This window comes from Zalophus californianus, chromosome 5 (assembly GCF_009762305.2).
Source record: "Zalophus californianus isolate mZalCal1 chromosome 5, mZalCal1.pri.v2, whole genome shotgun sequence".
Taxonomy (NCBI): domain Eukaryota; kingdom Metazoa; phylum Chordata; class Mammalia; order Carnivora; family Otariidae; genus Zalophus; species Zalophus californianus.
The window spans coordinates 122,841,216-122,862,555 of NC_045599.1; the positions used below are offsets into that span (position 1 = coordinate 122,841,216).

At 38.3% G+C, this 21,340-nt stretch overlaps 1 long non-coding RNA gene across 1 annotated transcript in view; it reads left to right on the forward strand.

The window, feature by feature from the left end:
• Positions 1-790: 790 nt before the first annotated feature.
• LOC113928763 overlaps positions 791-21,340 on the forward strand; it is a 38,430-nt gene continuing 17,880 nt past the window's right edge. The window contains exon 1 of the long non-coding RNA XR_003521959.1: positions 791-890. This is a non-coding gene — a long non-coding RNA (uncharacterized LOC113928763). The remainder of the gene's footprint in view (positions 891-21,340) is intronic.

A 21,340-nucleotide genomic window follows, 5' to 3' on the forward strand; every position in this document is an offset into this window, starting at 1 on the left:
TAAACAACAACCTTGCAAAATTCCTGAAAGTTTTGCAACTGGGTCTTGCTAGCTGGTAGGAGCCCACTCCAGTGTACTGTTGTTTATGACCCTTTTAAATCATCCTTCCCTGGCTTATATCTTCTTACTCCATTCTCCTTAAGAGCTGTCTCTACCTTGGATCTTCCCCTTTTAATCTTCTTCATCTTTACTGACAGCTCCATTGATATGCCTTTGGTTCTCCCAGGTTAGCAATTCAGAGAAACCTAAATAAATAATCAATTCTTCCAGAAAGTACAGAGAAGTGGCAACTCTATCCACTCTAATCAGAAAATGTTCACCTTATGTTCACATGCCATCAGTGTCTAGAAAATAAAAAAAAAAAAAAAAATGACTGACACTCCTAAATTAAAAGGCCCACCAGCAAGAACATCTCATGTAATACATGCATCTGTCCTGGTAGAAAACTTGATCTTTTGGTTCACCAGAAGGTCTTATATTGAGTTTTCCCAGGAGAAGACTCTGCTACAAGGATTTGAGTGCAAGTACCTGTGGGATACAGGAGACACTGGAGAGAGATATAGGCATGTCAATCAACAAAGGGTACACTATTAAACGATCTACTACAGAAAACACCTGGAGTTTAATCCCACGGGGAACTCAGGAAACTGCTAAGCACATATCTAAGAACTATTCCAGCTCCCGAGAGCCTATGTGAGAAATGCGGGGGAGGTAGAACAAGACAGCTAATTTTCCAGAACTTTTTGTCTGCTTGGATAGAGCTTTCCTCCATTCTGATAACAAAAGCCCTCAGGAATACATGTGCAGATACCAGCGACTGCAAGTCCATTGGAGCACACTGAAGGATCCAGGAGTTGTGGCCAGAGCGCTGACGGCATCTGCTACCCATGGTAAGGGCCTGTAGGAAAAACTTTCTTGGGAATCCAGAATCTTATGTTTCAAAATGACTTTGCCTCTTTATCATTACAATTATAACCATTATTTCTTAAATATCAAATGTATTTATATACCATTCTTATGATTGTATGTGTGCTTCTTGGTGAACATGTGAAGTATGTTAAAACATAACATGGAGAAGTAGAATTTGCTTTTACATCTCTTCTGATTTTGAAGATCAGAGCTGATTTCTTAATATTTTATTTGAAGGGTGTTATGGACTGAATTGTGTTCCTCCTCACAAATTCATATGTTGAAGCCTTAAACCCGTGTGTGACTATATTTGGAGACATGTTTTTAAAGAAGTAATAATCAAGGTTCAGTGGGGTTATATCGGTGGGCCTCAGCCCAATACAGTATGCCTAATGTTCTTATGGAAAGAGGAAAAAAACGCCAGGGAGGTGAGAACCCAGAGAAAAGACCATGTGAGGACACAAGGAGAAGACAGCCATCTAACATGACAAGGAGAGAGGGCCCCAGGAGAAACCAAACCTTCTAACACCTTGATTTTGGACTTCCAGCTGCTAGAACTATGAGAAAATAAACTTCTGTTGGTTAAGCCAGCCAGTCTGTGGTATTTTGTTATGGAAGCCCTCACAGACCAATGCAAAGGGGGATTATCTCATCATTTCTTTTTTTTTTTTTTAAGATTTTATTTATTTGAGAGAGAGAGGGAATGAGAGAAAGAGCACATGAAGGGGGGAGGGTCAGAGGGAGAAGGCAGACTCCCTGCCGAGCAGGGAGCCCGATGCGGGACTCAATCCAGGGACTCCAGGATCATGACCTGAGCCGAAGGCAGTCGCTTAACCAACTGAGCCACCCAGGCGCCCTATCTCATCATTTCTTAACTATAGTATAACCTAGCCTAACCCTGAGTTTAACAGTGACTTTCAGGGACTTTGAAACAAATTAGAGGTTTTCAAAGAGATTTTTCAATCCATTACTCGTGAATGCTATGCAACCTTCACACATATAGCACTGTAGATTTCCAAAAGATGGCCTTGAAACCAAGACTGAAAATAAAAGTACTGGAAATTGCTTCATTTTCTCTCTCACTTTGTTTCTAACATGTCTGAATTCAGAATGCTGCCCTCTCATTATGTTTAGACAGCCAAAGATATTAGCTCAGTCTGAATTTCCCAAACGTGCTACTCATGTCTCTACAATACCCAGGAACTCGCTTTTATTTATCCGAGTAAACTTATGTGTATATTTTAAGGAATAAAATATTCATTAGGTATGCAACCTTTGCTGAAGTTTTTGACTCCTTCTCACTGACTATGATCATAGCTACTTAATTATTTTAACATTGATGCTTTGGTACATTCTTTAATTGCTCCATTTATATAGCCAACAGCGTAAACGTATGAAGATCATTTCTGTTAAAATAAAAACAGCATCACAGAGACAATAAAATTTTCACATTACCTCAAATGTGTCTCTGCAAAAATAGAAGCAATGCTTTCCTTGACTATCTTGTGAACATATTTTCTGGTGTCCTTTTAATATCTCTAGCTTCTTTTGTTTAGGTCATTATACAGCTAGTATTTGTTTGATTTTTAAAAGCTCTTTAAATACATTAAGACAGTTTCATGAAACTTAATATCTCTCTCCAACTAGAGGGAGAAGGTTAACGTAACCACTGATGAAATAATGGAAAATATTCACGGATTTATTAGGTTCAAGGTGTTCCTAATCTGGCCATTTAAAAACTATAACTGGGGGCGCCTGGGTGGCTCAGTCAGTTAAGCATGTGACTTCAGCTCAGGTCGTGATCTCAGGGTCCTGGGATGGAGTCCTGTGTTGGGTTTCGTGCTCAGCGGGGAGGCTGCTTAGGATTTTTCTCTTTCCCTCTCTCTCTGCCCCTCTCCCTGCTTGTGCTCTCTGTCTCTGTCTCTCCCAAATAAATAAATAAGTAAATAAATAAATAAACAAAATCTTTTAAAAAAAAAGACTGTAGATGTATGTTTCACAACCTTTTATCTGCATCCGATGTATCAGGTGGTCTTCATGGCTGGAGAACAGAGACTGAAATTACACATGGACTTAATGTCATCTCTGCCAGTAAATTACATATATCACTTTGCCTCAAAACCTATTGTCTGGAATTAGTCAGAGCCCTGCCCACTTACAAGCAGGTGGAAAAGTGAAATCCAGCCACGTAGCTAGAAGGAGAGAAGAACTGCATATGGGTAAACAACAAACCTTTCTAACAATAATTCCTATTAGTACTACCTAGTAGATGGAAAATGAATTGGTCATTTTAAACTACATAGAAACAATTTTAAAGCAGCAAAGTGTTGCACATATTAAATCACTTTGCAATGCAAATGTATCCAATAATATATATCCAAGTTGGTTATGCCCCTGCAAGGGAATGCATGTATATTACACCTTGGGATAGGTTTTGATAATTCCTTCTTGAAAAGTGTGTGTGGATTCAGTCAAGTAATACATACCCATCTACGGTTTTAACTTCATAGCTTCTTGATCAAAGATAGAATGATTTACTTCATAACTTGCCTATGTTTGAGGCTTAACTCCGAATTTTATTTACATGTGTGGTGTATTTCATTTAGTTCTTCAAAAATATGCAAACTATTTAATGCAGTCTCTCAAGAAAATTCACGCGAGTATATTCTTAGAAACGCGTTAACTTAATCACAGAATGTGCAGTGGGTTGCTCTGAATGCCTACTTGAAGGGATAATATGTTTGAAAGTATAATGTCAGTTCCAATTTTTTATTTAGAACTTTCTTTATGTTCTTAACTTCATAACTGCACTTATTTAAGAAGAGTGCAGGAGGGTATTTAGGAAATCAGCACAATTTAAAACCCCTGTACAGAAGCCAAGCTGATTGGCACTGCATATTCTTTTATTCTGCATGGGCAGCAGTTTTGTATTTCTCTAATATTTGTAATAAAAACAAAGCTACAGGAAAAGCCAGGGATTAAATATAAAAGTTTTGAAAGGCACACTCCTCGTCACAAAAAAAAGTGATGTGGAAGGAACACAAACCGTGAAAACTAATTACTTCACATTATCACCAGTTGAGTTTTTCTAACACAGGAAGACTAGCTAAAGGCAGATGATGAGTATATAAGGAAGTAATAGACTGCCTTCTTGGCCTACATTACTCACAGGCAATTTGTAATTCCTGTTAACCCTCACATTTACTTCAGATTTTCCATACCCCTGAGGGATTTTCAAGACCACCTGTGTAGTATCAACTTTGAACTTCTATCCCACTCTCATTTTATTCTTCAGAGGTGTGCTCTCAGATTAAGTTACTGTAACTAACAACAACAACAACAAAATGCCACTCATTCTAATGACAATCAAGAACCCACACAAGCTAACATCACATTAATGTAGCACAGTCTGGCCATTCTCATTTTCTCTCAAAATTATTTGTCATTGCTGGACCAGGTAACCCTTCCAGGAGAATAAATTATTTTAGGAAGGCAAGTCTTGTGTTGTGTTTCTTTCTCTAAGATTTATTTATTTATTTTAGAGAGAGTGTATGAGCAGGGTGAGGGGCAGAGGGAGAGGGAGGAAGGAAGAGGGAGAGAGAGAGAATCTCAAGCAGACTCCCTGCTGACGGGGAGCCTTCTGCAGAGTTCGATCTCATGATCTGATCCGGAGATCATGACCTGAGCTGAAATCAAAAGTCAGATGCTCAACTGACTGAGCCACCCAGGTGCCTCAAGTCAGGTTTTTTAAATTTATATAAAGAACCTCAGGCATGAGGATTTAATAAGGTAAGATGTTGCTTTAGAAATCCTTGCTAGTGACCTCCCAGGATGCCAGCCCATCTTTAAAGAGGGCTAGTGCCACACCCTAAGCCACCAGTCCTGGGCACAGGTGTCCCAATGTTATTAGTACAGGTATTATGTAGAATGAGAGATGTTCTAGTGTGTGCTCTAGAAATCTGTTTAATGTAAACATCTTCTGAGACCATGGTCATGTTCCTGGGATTTCCCTGATGGAGAAATTTTTAATCTATCTGCTGTTAGCCACTCAAAGATCCTCAGTCAATTCACCAAAGATCTTCTGGAAAATCAGAAGGGTGTCAATGAGGTTCTTTGGGGAATGTGTCTTGTTCAGTCATGAATCCCTGGAAACCCTGAGACCCTTTGCTAAAAGGTATTCAAAGTATAAGATAGATTACTACTGTACTTGAAGAATGACTATATTAAGTACAAAGTACTTTGCAGAAAGATATTACCAAGAAGAGAGCTTTTTACCATTCTTTTTTTTCTTGCTCACTTTCATCCAAACAAGTTTTACCAGACTGCTTCTTGTGTTGCTAAGGTCTGCAAAATTCATAATTCTTCTTTACGGGTGTGATGGTCAGTGTGCTGTGTCAACTGGGCTAGGCTACCGTTCCCAGGGATTCAAGCAAACACTAATAGAGGTGTTGCTATGGAAATATTTTGTACATGGGATGTAACTATAATCAATTGAGTTTAGGAAGGGAGATTATCCTAGATAATCTTGGTGGACCCGATTCAATGAGTTGAAAAGCCTTGAGTGGAACTGAGGCTTCCCTGAAGAAGCAATTTCCTCTTGTGGGCAGCAAATTTCCTCTGTGCCCAAATGTTCCAGGCCACCCTTCCTAATGATCTGCCCTATGGATTTTGGGCTCATCTAGTTGGTCTCCACAATACATTTCTTAATATACATCTCCTCCTGGTTCTGCTTCTCTCCTTGAACTCCAATTGGTACAAGGGGTAACATACCCAGGAAGGCCCGTGCCAGCGTTTGGACTAGATCTTAGGCTCCTCAGAAAAACCTCACTCTACATGCTGGGAGCGCTGCATTGTGAGAAGTTTCTGTTATTAATAGTTCACAAAACTGCTATTTATAGACTGAACAGCTACACAGAAATATCAGGCACTGACTTGCTCCCTTCTGACCGTGTAAGGCTGGAGGCAAACAAGAGAACAAGGGCAATCTTTTGGAACTGGTCTAGGCATTCGAGGGCAGCAAACGTTTCCATTTAAACCTGAAAGACAGCACTGTAACCGCTGTGACATACTCCGCCTTTTCATAGCTTGACAAATCTAGAGTCTGTACCTTTTCCCAAGGGGAGAGGAGTTTGCCTGCTTAATTACAAGGCAAATCAAAGCCCTTATTAGTTTATTGTAGAGTCTGCAACAAGAGAAAATATTTCATCAGATTTTTGTACTCTACTTCTTAAAAAAGCTCTCAAAATTTTCATCAGCAGTATCATGGTATATTATCAAATTTTAGATTTTGGAATAACCTGAAACATTGCAGATGATCAATGCATGATGCATTCTATGTGCCTGATCACCTGCCAGAATGCCTGAGCTGTGCATGAACAGCATTAGGGGCTCAGCTTTCCAGATGGGGAGATGTGAAGAATATGGCTGCCACATCACAATATTTCATTTTAAGGCATTATTATATCTTACCCAAGTTTGAGTTTTCTTTATAATCTTTTCCAAGAGATAAATGAGTTTTGCCAAATCAATCATTATGCTTCTTTTTCTAAGACAATAATCATTATTTGACCGACCATCATTTCTTCTTTGAGCTTTGGGTACCAGGAAATTTCAGAATAAAATTCAGCTTCCGAATATGCCCTATCTATCAGTTCAGATTTATCCTATTATTGTATTTTATAGTTCCCTTTTTGGTTTTAAATGTCCTCTCCATTTTAATGGTCACAAAAGCAGAGCCTGAGTCCAGTACTTAGGCTCAGGCATCTGTTAGGGAGTCATTCCCGGAAGGAAGAGGGAGGGAACACGGCCAAGAGGAGAGGGTGATGAATAGTCGGAGCCTTCACAGCATCACCGTGGTGGGCAGTGGGGCTCAGTTTATTCACACCCTTAGGAGTATAGAACATGCTCCCCGAAGTGCACTGGAGGATGAGATTGGCACCTTTATCCCATGAAAGAAACTCACAGGTAAAGTAGACTTATCACTTAGGTAATACACTAGCTCCTATCCACACTGATGGAGCCTCCTGGGTTATTTTGCTGTGGCCAAGGCTTCAGAGGAGGCATCTTAGCCTTGAGGCAGGATACTCCACGTGCCAGGTAAGTCTGACTCCGCCCTGCTGCTGAACTCAGGTAGGCCGAGGAGACCCACACAGGGCCCCAGGGGCGTCTGCTCAGTCATATCATGTGTGTGCCTTTTGGTACAGCACTTCCTGGTTTGGAGAAAAAACAATTCAGGCACACACCTGCACAAACGCACACACACATCAAGTCCTTACTTACAAGTACCCGCTGCAAGCTTTCCCTTATTGTGGGAGTACCAACTTGAGTTTGGGTCTATAATTCTAAAGAAGAGGAAGGAATGAGTTGAAGGAGATGTTTTTATAAACACAAAGTGAAATAAATGCACGGAAAAGTGTTTGGATGCACGTACTCTTCAGTAGTTGCCCTGGAATGAAATTTACATTCTCTGCAAAGGCTTTGCATGAATTAGCTAAAAACATTGCTTCTTATTTCATGGAGGTAACAGAAGCAATCAGCAGATTTCCTTTGAAATCCTTCTCCCACCAACAATCTACCCACTCACAGGCTTGTGTGAGCACACACCCTGCCTTCCCTCTCAGGACATCGAGGAACTGTCTGTGCTCGCATACAGGACAAACCTACCCCTTTCTATCCATTCTTTTCCACCCACTCTACTGCGCTTCCCTCTCTCTTGAATCATTACTCTTCGATTAAAAAAAAAAAAAGGCATCCAGATTTTCCATTAAAGGGAACACCAAAACAAATAAACCTTGGCTTGCTTTCACCCCTGCACTCATTGCTTAGTGTCTCTGTTTCTCCTTACTACGAAATTTCTTAAATGATTAATACATGCTTCCTGTTTTCTCCTTCTTCTTCCTTGATCCCTGCCAGTTACCCAGTCACAACCACTCCACTAAAATGGCCTCCATGTTACTAAGGGCAGCTTCCCAGTTCTCACCTCTCGCTGGCTTTCCTCAGGTTGGACACTGGGAATCCCTGCTTCTTACCACTCAGCTCCCAGGGCACCCCCACCCTCTCTTACTTTTCCTCCTACTTCATTGGCCACTCCTTTTCTCAGGGCACGCTCCCACATTGTTAAGGTGAGAGGAGCTGACTGAAAACGACAGAACTTAAACACTTCCACGAAAAGCTAGGTAAAGGAGTAAACAGAGAGAGAATATGGGATCTGGGAGAGTTGACAGCAAGGGGCTCTTTATGTGGTGGGAAAGGTGTACTTCCAGATCTCTGCAACGTAGACGACAAACTTAACTCTTAGCCTTCCTTAAATGTGGGGACACTGCATTCCTAAAGATGCCCAGGGAATAAGGAGGGCAAGTAGATTAAAATAACAACAACAGTAATAATAGCAGTTTAAAAATGCATATTTATTATATAATACAATTAATTAATATAAATCCTTTATATAACCAATATATATATGAATATGTAAGAAGCCAACAAAAATTTCTTAAAACTCTTCTCTGGCCTTCTCTTGTAAATTTCTCTGGTACATTTCTGGCATGCATTGGATAGAAGTCTAAAAGACAACTTGCCTATAATCACTAAAGAAGGTGTGCATGCTTGGTGGGAGAGGAAATTACATACTACAGAAGTCAAGTCCATCAGTGTGGAACTTAAACAAAGATAATTAATTAGGGCTTTCAAAATCTCAAAGTCCATACTCAAAATCATTGAGATAGATAAAGAGTAAGACTTTGAGGAATTTAATGAAGTAGTCAGAGGTGCAGGACAGGAAGAAAAAAACCTATGTGTCTATTCAGATAGAAAAAAAATAGTGTCAGAGACCCTAATGAGAAGACTGAAGTGCTCAGAGCAAAAAATATCTTGCATCTCGACAAGCTGCCTGGCACAATGAAGGAAGAATATCTGAGCAATGCTCTGGAGAAGGAAGGATGAACTTCCCATAAATGAAATGTATTTGCCACAATGTATTTCAAGCTGTTTCTGTACAAAGTGTCAACAATACATATGTATCCAGCAGGCATATTTCCATTCAATATATTCTCAGCCCACAAGTTACAAAAATTAATTGCTAGGACAGTTCCATATGGTTAGGACATCTGCTAAAAGACTTCCCCCAAGCAGATTCAGGGAAATACAATTAAAGAAAGCATGTGGAATGTTTGGAGCCCTTTTTATGAGTTCCTAGTTTAGCTAAACTTCAACAACAGCTGTCGGAGTCAGGTAAAACGTTGCCAAATTATATTCACATTCACCCACTGACCAGCAGCACAAACTGTTATTAAGATTCAAAGCCACATATTTCCGGGCAAGATTTTGCCCAGTGCAAGGAGATCTCTCTGAAGGAGACAGAAAACAACAGGAAGTATTTCAGTGCTGACCTCAGGGTTCAGAAGAGAAGCACCTGGTTTGGTGGAAGCAGCTGCCAAAGCCCCTCGGAGTGTTGCCCACCCCCGGCGGTGTGAGCTCACACTGGAACCAGCCACTTCCCCTAAAGGAAGAGTCTCGCTGACTTGGAATATTGAGGAAACTAGACTTCCCTTGGAAGGCAGAAGCAGTTTTCCCTCCATAGACATTCTACCAGACTACAGTTCCCAGACAAAGGTTTTTAAGCATTCTATTATAATGCTTAATTTTTAAGGACATAGCAATCTGAGCATATCATTGATACCAAAGATAATCTCCAATGTGAGAAAATGCGTTATCATTCTTTTGTAACTACTTAAAAAACAGCACTGCATTCCAAACAAGAAAGTGTTAGCATGTATAGGAAAAATCTTAGAAAACTATTATGGGAATCAGTTTTCGTAATTTGTTTTTCTAGTGATCTGCCTATCTCCTTTGACCTTTAGTTCTCAACCAAATGTTGGACTTGCTTTTTGCCAAGGCATGGAAAAGATTTGTGTTTTCAATTTAGTGTCCATTCACACTGGTTAGTCTAAAAACTCTAAACAAATAAAGATTTTAGGTAGTTATATTCATAAACATTTTCTTGTAAATGGGTTATACATGTCATAAGAGAAACAAAGTATCGCAGAATGGGGGGAAGGGGACAGAGGAAGGGAAATTGCTCCATCAATCAGCCTTCCATACTATCCAGAGAGGATGTATGATTGGTTATGGAAACATGAGAGATTTCTGTCTAGCACTTGCCTAAATCAGTGTAATGGATGTGTTTCTTAAGACTGGTAGTGGATAGAGACAGTGCTTGAGGGATCTCTTTGTCACTGGGGGATGCACACCAAGTTTCTACTACTATACTTAAGCCAGCACCAGACCTGAATAACTAGATTTTTCTTTGTTCCCTTTGCATTTTTCCCTCCGATCATTGTACTCTGTCTCACCTCATAGCAAGCATTAGAGAGACTGAGAAACAAGTGTGAGCACATGAAGAATGAGACATAATATTTCCTTACAGAGAATTAATTTCTTAAATAATTAATCCCACAGAGTGGCCTTCTTGAGTCCTTGATACATTGCAGAAATATCCCTTTGGATAGTGCATAGTCAGATATTTATATTTATATTTATATTTATATATTTCTGGATTCAGTTTGCTTTTTGTTCATTTTTTTTGAGTTTTTGTTCATGAGTTTTTTGTTTTGTTCATGTAGTGTTGTCTGTAGTATTCTTTTCTTGTGATGTCTTTGTTCCGCTCTAATACAGTAAAACTAACCTCAGAGGGTGATTTGGGAGCTCATTCTATTTTCTTTATTTTAACCTCTTCTTTCAAAAAAAAAAAAAAGGAGTTTGTGTTGAGTTTGGTATTATTTCTTCCTTAAATGCTTGGTAGAATTGACCAGTGAAGCCATCTAAGCCTGTTGATGATGATGATGATGATGATGATGATATTTTTTATTACTCTTTCTTTGAGCAGCACAGCTGGTAAACCCTATCCTTCCTTGGCCCTCAGATTCTATAAAGAAACAAATTTCTTTATAGAACATGAATTTTCTTTTATTATTTACTGGTTGAGGTGGCTTGAATGGACCTCTGCCTCATAATCCTTTAAAAAGTAAGTAATAATGCAAATAAATTGCCAACTATATTTTCTAAGGATCCATCTATGCTTTTGTCCAGGTATAATTTTTATCTGACCTCTGAAGAGTTTTTATTTAAAATATGACAAATCCAGTTTATTTAGTAAAAATTATGACTAAATATCTATTATGTCATTACATAGGTTAATCAGCAAAAATTCTAATGTTAGACTTACTTCGGGGCCCAAGGAAAATACTGGTAGGTCTCCATTCTCTATCCCCTTTCTTACACACCACAAATGACATTTCATATCTGCTACTCAGGGTGAATTGCCACACTCAGGATGCCTACAGATGGAGATCTTCCATATGGGTTTTCCTAATGTGGGGCCTGCTTCCTATTCTCTGTCTTCTGCCTTTGAGATCATGTGGGACAGAGAGTTACAGCGATGAGCTGCATCCTGGATGCCTGGCTTTCTCTGACAAACTCAGACAGGATTTGCTTGTTTTTGTTGGTTGGTTGGTTGGTTTTCTCACTTGAACCATATCTTCCTCCCTCCCCTTCAATGCCTTTTCTTTGTCTCTCAAGTTTCCTTTGGGATCTCTTTACCCATTTTCCCAATACATATCAGGGATGGAAAGTTCTAGACTTTCGAACCAACCCAAGGAAAAGTATAGCAGAAAGGGTACTATTTGGTAGGCTGGTGATTCCATGATAACAATACTGCTATCACTGATGGGCAGAGAGAAATCTTTCAAGTGGTGGGTAAAGTATGAGTATCCCCAAGCATCATTTCAAAAGCAACCTCCTTTCTTGGTGCCCATTCCTTTAATATTTCACTATCATTTTTCATTATTATTCTAGGAAATCATCTGGATAAAAACAGTATGTTTATAGAAAGTCCCCTTGCTTTTACCCAATAAGGCTTTTGAAGTCATAGGCATAATAATGCTGTGAACTTGGACAGTGCCCTTATACCAAGGAATGCTAAGTGCTTTCAATAACCAAGTGCCAACTCACCAGCCTGCCTGGAATTCCTGCTAGTAGGCCCTTGCCCATTTCCTCCAATTTTTCTTTACCACAAAATAAGGGCATAAAACTGAGATGTCAATATGCATATAATTTATACTAGCAAATGCTATGTTATCTCTCTTCCGTTTTGAAAGTTTTCCCAGGCTCCTTCCTCACATCATTGTGTGACACTTTTTTTTCTCCAAATGCTTTAATGTTGAGTCATTAGAAATAGAATGTTAAATTGTTAAATTGATTATATATATGTGTGTGTGTGTGTGTATATATAAGTTTTAATGCTTCCCCATCATTAAAATCTAATCTAACTATAGCACAACCTTTAAACCAGGAAATTGGCATTGATACAACCATAGAGCTTATTCACATATCACGAGTCATATATGCATTTGTGTGTGTGTGTGTGTGTGTGTGTGTGTGTGTGTGTGTAGCTCTCTGCAATTTCATCACATGTGTAGCTCTGTGTGACCATCGCCACAATTAAGATACTTACCTGGGCCATCACCACAGGATTCCCTTGTCCTACCCCTTCATAGCCACATCTGCCTAACCCCTTGCAATGACTCATCTATTCTCCATATCTATAATTAGTCACTTCACAGACATGTTATATAAGTGGACTCATGAATGAATCCAAAGTATGTATCCTTTTGAGATTAGCTTTTTGCACTTAACATAATTTCCTTGAGGTTCATCCAAGTTATTGTCTGTTTCAGTAGCTCTTTCTTTGTTAGTGCTGAGTAGTATTCCATGACATGAATGTACCTACTGAAAGACCATCTGGGTTGTTTCCTGTTCTTGACTATTAGAAAGAAAAAAAAGGTGCCATAACATTCATGTACACATTTCTGCATAATTTGTAAAATTTCTCTGTAATATATGTCTTCTGTAATATATGTAGTAAGTCTATTGTTAGCATTAAAAGCAACTACCAAACTATTTTCCAGAGTAGCCATACTATTGTACAATTCCAGAGGCAATAAATGTATGATCTAGTTTCTCTGCACCCTCTCCAGCATTTAGGGTAATCGCTATTTTTTTTTTTAATTTAGCTATTTTGAAGTTGTGTTGTGATACCTCCTTTTGGTTTTTACTTGCATTTCTCTAGTGACAAATAATAATGGCAACAATGATGATGATGCTAGTCTTTTTCACAGCTCCTTTTTTGAGTATAGCTAGAAGACTGCCTTTCCTTGACCCCCAGATGATGTTGAACCTCTTTTCTGTGCTTATTTTTCATCTGTATGTTCTCTTTGTTAAATGTCTACATGTGCCTTCTGCCCACTTTTAATTGGGTTGTTTATTTATTAATGTTGAATTTTGAGTTCTTTATACATTCCAAATACAAATCCTTTTTTGTATGTGTGATTTGCAATTATTTCCCCAAGTCTATAATTGTCTCTTCATCCTATTGAAAGAGTCTTTCACAAAACAAAATTTTTAACTTTGATGAAGTCCAATCTAACAGTTTTTCCTTTATGTTTTGGTGTTAAATCTAAGAACTCTTGGGTGCCTGGGTGGCTCAGTTGGTTAAGCGACTGCCTTCGGCTCAGGTCATGATCCTGGACTCCCGGGATCGAGTCCCACATCAGGCTCCCTGCTCGGCAGGGAGTCTGCTTCTCCCTCTGACCCTCTTCCCATTCACGCTCTCTATCTCTCATTCTCTCTCTCTCAAATAAATAAATAAAATCTTTAAAAAAAAATCTGAGAACTCTTTGCCTAACCCTAGGTCCCAAAGATTTTCTCTCATATTTTCCCTAGAAGTTTTATAGTTTTCTGCTTAATATTTAAGTCCCTGATCCATTTTTGAGACAATTTTTGTATGAAATGTGAGTTTTGGTTGAGATTCATATTTTCTCCATGGATGTCCAATTGCCCCAGCACCATTTATCAAAAAGGCTATCCCTTCTCCATTGAATTGTTTTTGCTCTTTTGTCAAAAAGTAATTGGACATATATGTGTGGATGGATGTTTCTGGCTTCTCTGTTCAGTTGATCTGTGAGTCTGTCCCTCCACTAGTTCTACACTATCTTGATGACTACAGTCTTAACATCAGGAAGACTGATTCACTTTATGCTTCTTTTTCAAAATTGTTTTTGCTATGCTAGGATGCATCACTTCTAAAGACAATAAAACAAATAAGAGAAAAGTCAAGTCTAGCAGCCTTATGTACAGTAACAGAAAAAATCATGATATCAGTAAAAAAAAGTTGATGTATATTATCTAAAGAAGTTTTAAAAGACTATTATTCCATTTCTTTTTTTTAAAGATTTTATTCATTTATTTGAGAGAGTGAGAGAATGAGAGAGAGAGAGAGAGAGCACGCACAAGCTGGGGGGAGAAGCAGAGGGAAAGGGAGAAGCAGACTCCTACGGAGCAGGGAGCCTGATGTGGGACCCGATCCCAGGACCGTGAAATCACGACCGGAGCTGAAGGCAGCTGCCCAACCGACTGAGCCAGCCAAGCGCCCCTATTATTCCATTTCTAAGAATTTATTGCAAGGAAATAATCAGAAAACTCTATTAAGTTGTATGCCTAATAATATAGAAATCCCTAACAGCGGCTTCTAATAGCCCAAATTTTGAGTCAAACTCTAACAGATCAGAATTACACAAGTGTGGTCTGCTTTTTATTGTTGGCCTGCAAACTGGTTTTTAGTGAGTCTATGACAGGATAGGGTAAAGAACTGAGAATAAGCATTAAACTTATAATTTATAACAGTTTGGCAAGGTAATTTCATATCTGTTGAACTTCATAATTTAAAAAAATAGAAGCTTATATATACTTTTAAAGATTTTATTTATTATTTGAGAAGGAGAGTGAGTGAGAGAGAGAGAGAGAGCATGAGTTGGGGGAGCAGCAGAGGGAGAGGGAGAAGCAGACTCCCTGCTGAGCAGGGCGCCCATGCGGGCTCCATCCCTGGAATCCGGGATCATAACCTGAGCTGAAGGCAGATGCTTAATCAACTGAGCCATAAACTTACATTTCATACCTTTTTATCATTTTCTTTTCTTAGTCATTCATTTTTATTGCCATTTAATTTGTCACAAAAGTAATGACCCACTACAGATTGGAAATTTTTAAAAAATTGGTCCTCTACCACAGATACTTTCAGAAGCAGTGATTGGACCAGTGCTTCCTAGCCTATATCACTCCATAGTACAGATTTTTAAAAAGTTGATATTTGTATGGGGCCCTGGGGTAAAGCCAAGGGCATTCACTTGCTTCCTAACTGGGTTTGGATGAAAAATATATATATACTTATACCACATATTTATGATAAGAAAAGCATAGTTCAAAACAGGGAAGAAATTCATTATTGAGCCACATAAAATATTTTCCAATATTTTTAAAATGAGAAATCTGAACTTGTTTCTATGAAGGTGATTCTTTGCGTCAGGACATAAAAGTTGAATTTATATTTAAGGAATCTAACAAGTGTTCTTTTCCTTCCCTCAACAAATAAGACCTTGACATTTTTTGTTTGAGAGTGCTAATGGATTTTTAATCCAAATAGACTGTTCTCATGTCAAGTATTTCAAAGTATCCAGGATACTCTAATTTTCAGAATGATCATACATTGTCAGAGCAGTCCTGTTGCAATGCCCTGAGGCACATCATAAGGAATACTATCAATGATATTGTAACAGGGATGTAATGGGACTGAGCGGAGCTACAGTGGTGGTGAATATAGCATAATATATAAACTTGTCAAATCACCAACTTGTACACCTGAAACTGATGTAACATTGTATGTCAACTATATTCTGAATTAAAAAGAGAGAACACTTTCAAACACAAAGAAAAAAACGAAAAACAAAACTCAGAGGATTGTGTTGTTCCATTTGTACTCCTGTTTTCATTGGACTCTGTAACATTAATTAAATATATTTTATGAGGAAAAAAGAGAACAGATTTTCTGAGACATGGAGACAGAAATGGAGGAACTGCCATTGCCCGGTGCCCCATCTCGCTTCCTTTCCCTCCACCACATCTGGCCACACGTTGGTCTCTTCAGCAGGCTCCTTGACACCTGGAATACAGACTCCTTCAACAGCTCCACAGCAGTGGTGGGCTCTGCAGCTGGCTGCAGATGTAGACATCCAAGTAGGAGAGGACCTCCTTGACGTTTTCACTGTGTCATGATGAAACAGCATGTGCTTGGTGCGCTCACTGTGTTCACAGCCTACAAGGCTAATCACAACCCCGCTCCAAGCAGCACCAAACTGGGCTGCTCCCAGTCAGAGACTACCAAACCAAATTCTTCCCTACTCTGTCAGACACTGCCCAGTGACTGTTAGGGCAGAAGAGATCAGGATCTCCTGGCTCTTCATTTTGTGTCTCTGCACATCTGTCTGGAAGCTCTGCAGAATCATCTCCACTTTGTTCACTGTAGTCCCTCAACGAACAGTGCAGTTGCCTGTCACATAGTCTGTGCTCAATAAAGACTTCTTCAATGAATGACTCTTCATCAATATGTGATTGGTTAAATAAATATGATCTGTCCATACAATGGGATCTGTGAAGCCTCTAAATAGAATGAAGCTGTCAGTGAATAGCTCTAGGTGAAAACATTACGTTGCCAAATATTATGCATAATATAATCCACTTTATATAAATTATATATGTTTGTGTATACATATAGAAATACTATAAGGAACTTTAACAGTTTGAATTTGTTCTAATTTTTTTAATTCTTTCTGGTTGATTTCTAATCTTTTTTTACAATTACTAATGTAGACACTGCCTCGCAGATAAGTAACAGTGAAAAGTGGGGCCTCAGAGAGAAAGAACAGTAAAAGAACAGCCACTCCAAGGGCTGAACTTTGTTCTTCCTTTCGGTTGCTCACATTGGGTCTGAACCGAGCAAATACACATTGTGAACACTTATATAATGATCCACATTTCCCAAAGATCTTCCACATATCTCATCTGTGCCACAAGTAAAATGATGACTTTTGTGCTTTTTCTTGCTCCAACTGTTGGTGCATTTTTCTGAAAGTCCCTTCTCTACAAAGCTTCTCTGGGAGAGCCCATTAGTGAGTCTAACCAATGGGGGTCTTGGGTATTGTGGCTATTCTGTCTTCTCCTGTCAGGCAGCATCCCTCAGCTTGATGCTGTGGAGCACCATGAAATCTTCCCTCTGGTGACATGAGAAATAGCTAGGTTTCTGAGTAAGGCAGTTTATGCTCTATTACCTTATGAAATTTTTACTGAAAAAAATTTTTTTGGTGTTTACATACATGCTATTTCCTTAAGTCACAATTCTATGGGGAATGAGCCAGAAACAAATTCAAGTAAGAGAAATTGTGTGTACTTAGACTCACTCCTCTGTGTTCATGGCTAAAACTTGGTTAAGAAGCATTCAGGGCACCTGAGTGTCTCGGTTAAGCATCCGACTCTTGATTTTGGCTCAGGTCGTGATCTCAGGGTCCTGATCTCAGCATCAAGAGATGGAGCCCTGGGCGCCTGGGTGGCTCGGTCGTTAAGCATCTGCCTTCGGCTCAGGTCATGATCCCAGGGTCCTGGGATCGAGTCCCACATCGGGCTCCCTGCTCCGCGGGAAGCCTGCTTCTCCCTCTACCACTCCCCCTGCTTGTGTTCCTGCTCTCGCTGTGTCTCTCTCTGTGTCAAATAAATAAACAAAATCTTAAAAAAAAGAGAGAGAGACGGGGCCCCACATCATACTCTGTGCTCAGCAGGGAGTCTGCTTCTCTCCCTCTGCCCCACCCCCCTCCAAATAAATAAATAAATCTTAAAAAAAAGTATTCTTGCCCCACCTGACTCCCTACTCACATTGGAATATTATGGCCTAATTGGTCCTCTGCCCTCCATGCAAATAGATTTCTAGCTGCTCACATCAAGGTGCTCCCTGACATACACAAATGTTGCTTAAGCTTAAAGCTCAAACCTTTATAATAAATGAACTAAAAGGCAGAAAGGTAAAATGATTCACCCAAGGACACACACAGTGATGAAGTTTAGATAACACTTAACCTATTGTGTTATTTTTCTCACTTATGACATTTTCATAACCTTATAAAATGATAATAGGATAGAGTTTTAGACATTCAAACAAGCTTTTCAAAGAAAACCTTTTTGAAATGAGTAATTTCCATCACATTTCAATAGGACAAACATTTCTAACAGTAACCTTTTCACAAAGGGAGAACACATACATTATTCAAATATCTCCCCACACCATTCCCCTGAAACTGATTTAGTGATCAATAATTGTGTTTATTTTAGACTTTTGCATTTTTAAATAAAATACTCTTTTCTGAATATAAAAGAAAACTGAGACAATTCAGAAAAGTATGAAAATATTTTACAAGTTTCCATAATCTCATCCACACAGAGCTAACCACCATGGACATTTTTAGCATATTTTTGTCAATCAGTTCTCTATGCAATTTTAGCTGATAATAGATCATGAGCATTTCCCTGTATCATTAACCATTTTCTAAGCATGACTACAAATGCAATTTTCTGTTGAGATTTTATTTTCAAAAGTATTTTGAGAGGCATCTATCTATGCATTTATTTGAAAATACTTTTTGTCAGATTGACTCTCAATTTTATGGCATTAATTTTCATGCAGTATAATTTAACAACCTGTCTTTTGTGCTTTTATTCAGAGAATGATCTTTCCCATAGTTGAGTAAAGTAATATTTACATAACTTTTCTCCTAGTCTTTTTTTTTTTTTTTTTTGGATATATACCCAGAAATAGAACTTCTGAGTCATATGCCAGTTTTAATTTTTGGAGGAACCTCCATACTGTTTTCCATAGTGGCTGTACTATTTAAATTCCCACCAACTGTGCAAAAGGGTACCCTTTTCTCCATACTCTTTTGGTTTTTGTGGGATTTTTTTTTGGATAATAGCTATCTTAATACGTGTGAAGTAGTATTCGATTGTGGTTTTGCTTTGCCTTTTCCTGATGATTAGTGATGTTGAGTACCTTTTCATATACCTGTTGGCCATTTATATGTCTTCTTTGGCAATTGTTTGTTCTGGTCCTTTGCCCATTTTTTAACTGATATATTTGATTTTTGTTATTGAGTTGTAAAAATTCCTTATAAATAATTTAAATATTAACCTCTTACCAGATATATGTTTTGCAGATTTTATCCCATTTTATAGGTTGCTTTTACATTTTGTTAATTTTTCTTTTTCTGTACAGAAAGTTTTTAGTTTGATATAATAACACTTGTATATTTTTGCATTTGTTGCCTGTGCTTTTGCTGTCATATAAAATATATATATATGTGTGTGTGTATATATATATACATATATATATATACACACACATACTGCCAAGATTCATGTTAAGCAGTTTTGTTGCTATGTTTTCTATAAGGCGATTTACGGTTTCAGGTCTTACATTTAAGCCATTAATCCATTTTGAATTGATTGGTGTAACTTAAGAGTCTAATTGCATTCTTTTGCATGTGAATATCTAGTTTTTCCAACATCTTCCAATAAGCTCTTTTTTTTTTGCCTTTTAGAAAAGGCTTTATTGAGGTATAATTTGTATGTAATTAACTGTATATATCTAAAGTGTACAATTTGATAAGTTTTGACATACGAATACCCCCATGAAACCATCACCACAAGAAGGAATATTCATCATTGCCAACACTTCCCCTTTCAGTCCCTTCCCCCACTGCCCCCAGCCTGCTCCCCAAGTGACGACTACTGCTGTCACTGTAGACCAGTGACTTTTCCTCGACTTTTATGTAAGTGGCAACATTTTCTAGTCATCAGATGTGTATGTGTGTGTGTGTGTGTGTGTGTTCTGTGTGTGTGTGTGCACGTGTGTGTGCACACATGTTTGTGTTTGTGTGTGCATCAGACTTCCTTTGTAAAATCCAAATATATATTTTAGAGAAATAGTATCATTTATAAGATTGGGGTCAATTTCTACCTTCTAGGATAATGACTGAAATTACCTTGGCCAGAATTTGCCTTTACTCTACTACAACCATTTTGTATAATATCTTTTTTAAAGCACTTGTCTAGTTCTATAGTACATGGGAGTCAGCACGTTCACAATGGGCCATGTACTTTGGGGTGGGAAACCAATTTACGGCAATGAGAAGGGGAAGAAATAATATCATAAGAGATAAATAAGAACCATAATCCTTTTTGCAGTCTCAAGATGGAAAGATCACCATTGTATGTGGTAGTTATATTAGTGTGTACCTTAAACCCACATGCATTTATGCATACGTCCTAACTTAATGGTCCTTAAACTTAACGCCCACTGTAGATATGGATCTGCCTCAATGACATAACACCCAAACCAATGAGCTGAGAATGAGCTGTAAGTATCTCCATAATATGTAAAGATCTATTTGAAATTAAAAAAAAACACACACAATAGATAAATGAACAAAGAATAAGAAAATATAAATGACCTTTAAACATATGAAAACATGACCAAATGCACTCAAAGCAAGATATGCATGAATTAAAACTACACTATTATCTTGCTTCTTACTGATCTTATGAGCAAAAGTTCAGAATTTTGATAACAAACTGTTAACAAAGCTGTAGGAAAACACATACATAGTTTATGGGCAGTGTAAACTATTAAAACATCAAATGTAAAATTACATGTAACAATGTTTAGTATTATTTATAACATCAAATTTTGAAGCCAGCCTAAATGTCTATCCATAGTAAACTGGTTACATAAAGTTGTGATATAGGCATGCAGTGGAGTTTGAGGCAGCTATAAAAACTGAGGGAGATTTCTATGTTCTGGCATGGAAAAATCTCCAAAGCACTGAAAAAATATATGCAAAACAGGGTATGTAATATGGCATGTATTGTGTAAAATGGGAAAAATTAGATGCAATAATCATTTGTGCTTTTTTATATACAATCATTTTTTTACATTTTTTAAAAAATTTTATTTATCTATCAGAGAGAGAGAGAGAGAGCACAAGCAGGGGCAGTGGCAGGCAGTGGGAGAAGCAGGCTCCCCGCGGAGCAGGGAGCCCGATGCGGGGCTCGATCCCAGGACCCTAGGATCATGACCCGAGCCGAAGGCAGACGCTTAACCGACGGAGCCACCCAGGTGCCCCATTTGTGCTTTTAGATACATAAAAAACTTTGGAATTGCATGTATGAGAGTACTAGAAGTTACTATTTATGAGAGATGCATGGGAACTAAAAGGGTGGGAATAGGAATGAGACCTTTTAAATAAACTTGTTAGTTTTGAAATCATGCTAGTGTATTACATTTACAAAGAAATTAAATTAAAAGAAACCATAATAATGTGAAAAGGGAAAGGGATAAAGGGACAAATAATAAAAAGGAAAGAAAAATCAATCCATTTGCTTTTGTAGATATAATTGGCAGAATAAAGCCAGATTATAGAAATTTTTCTCCCAGCACCCAACTAAG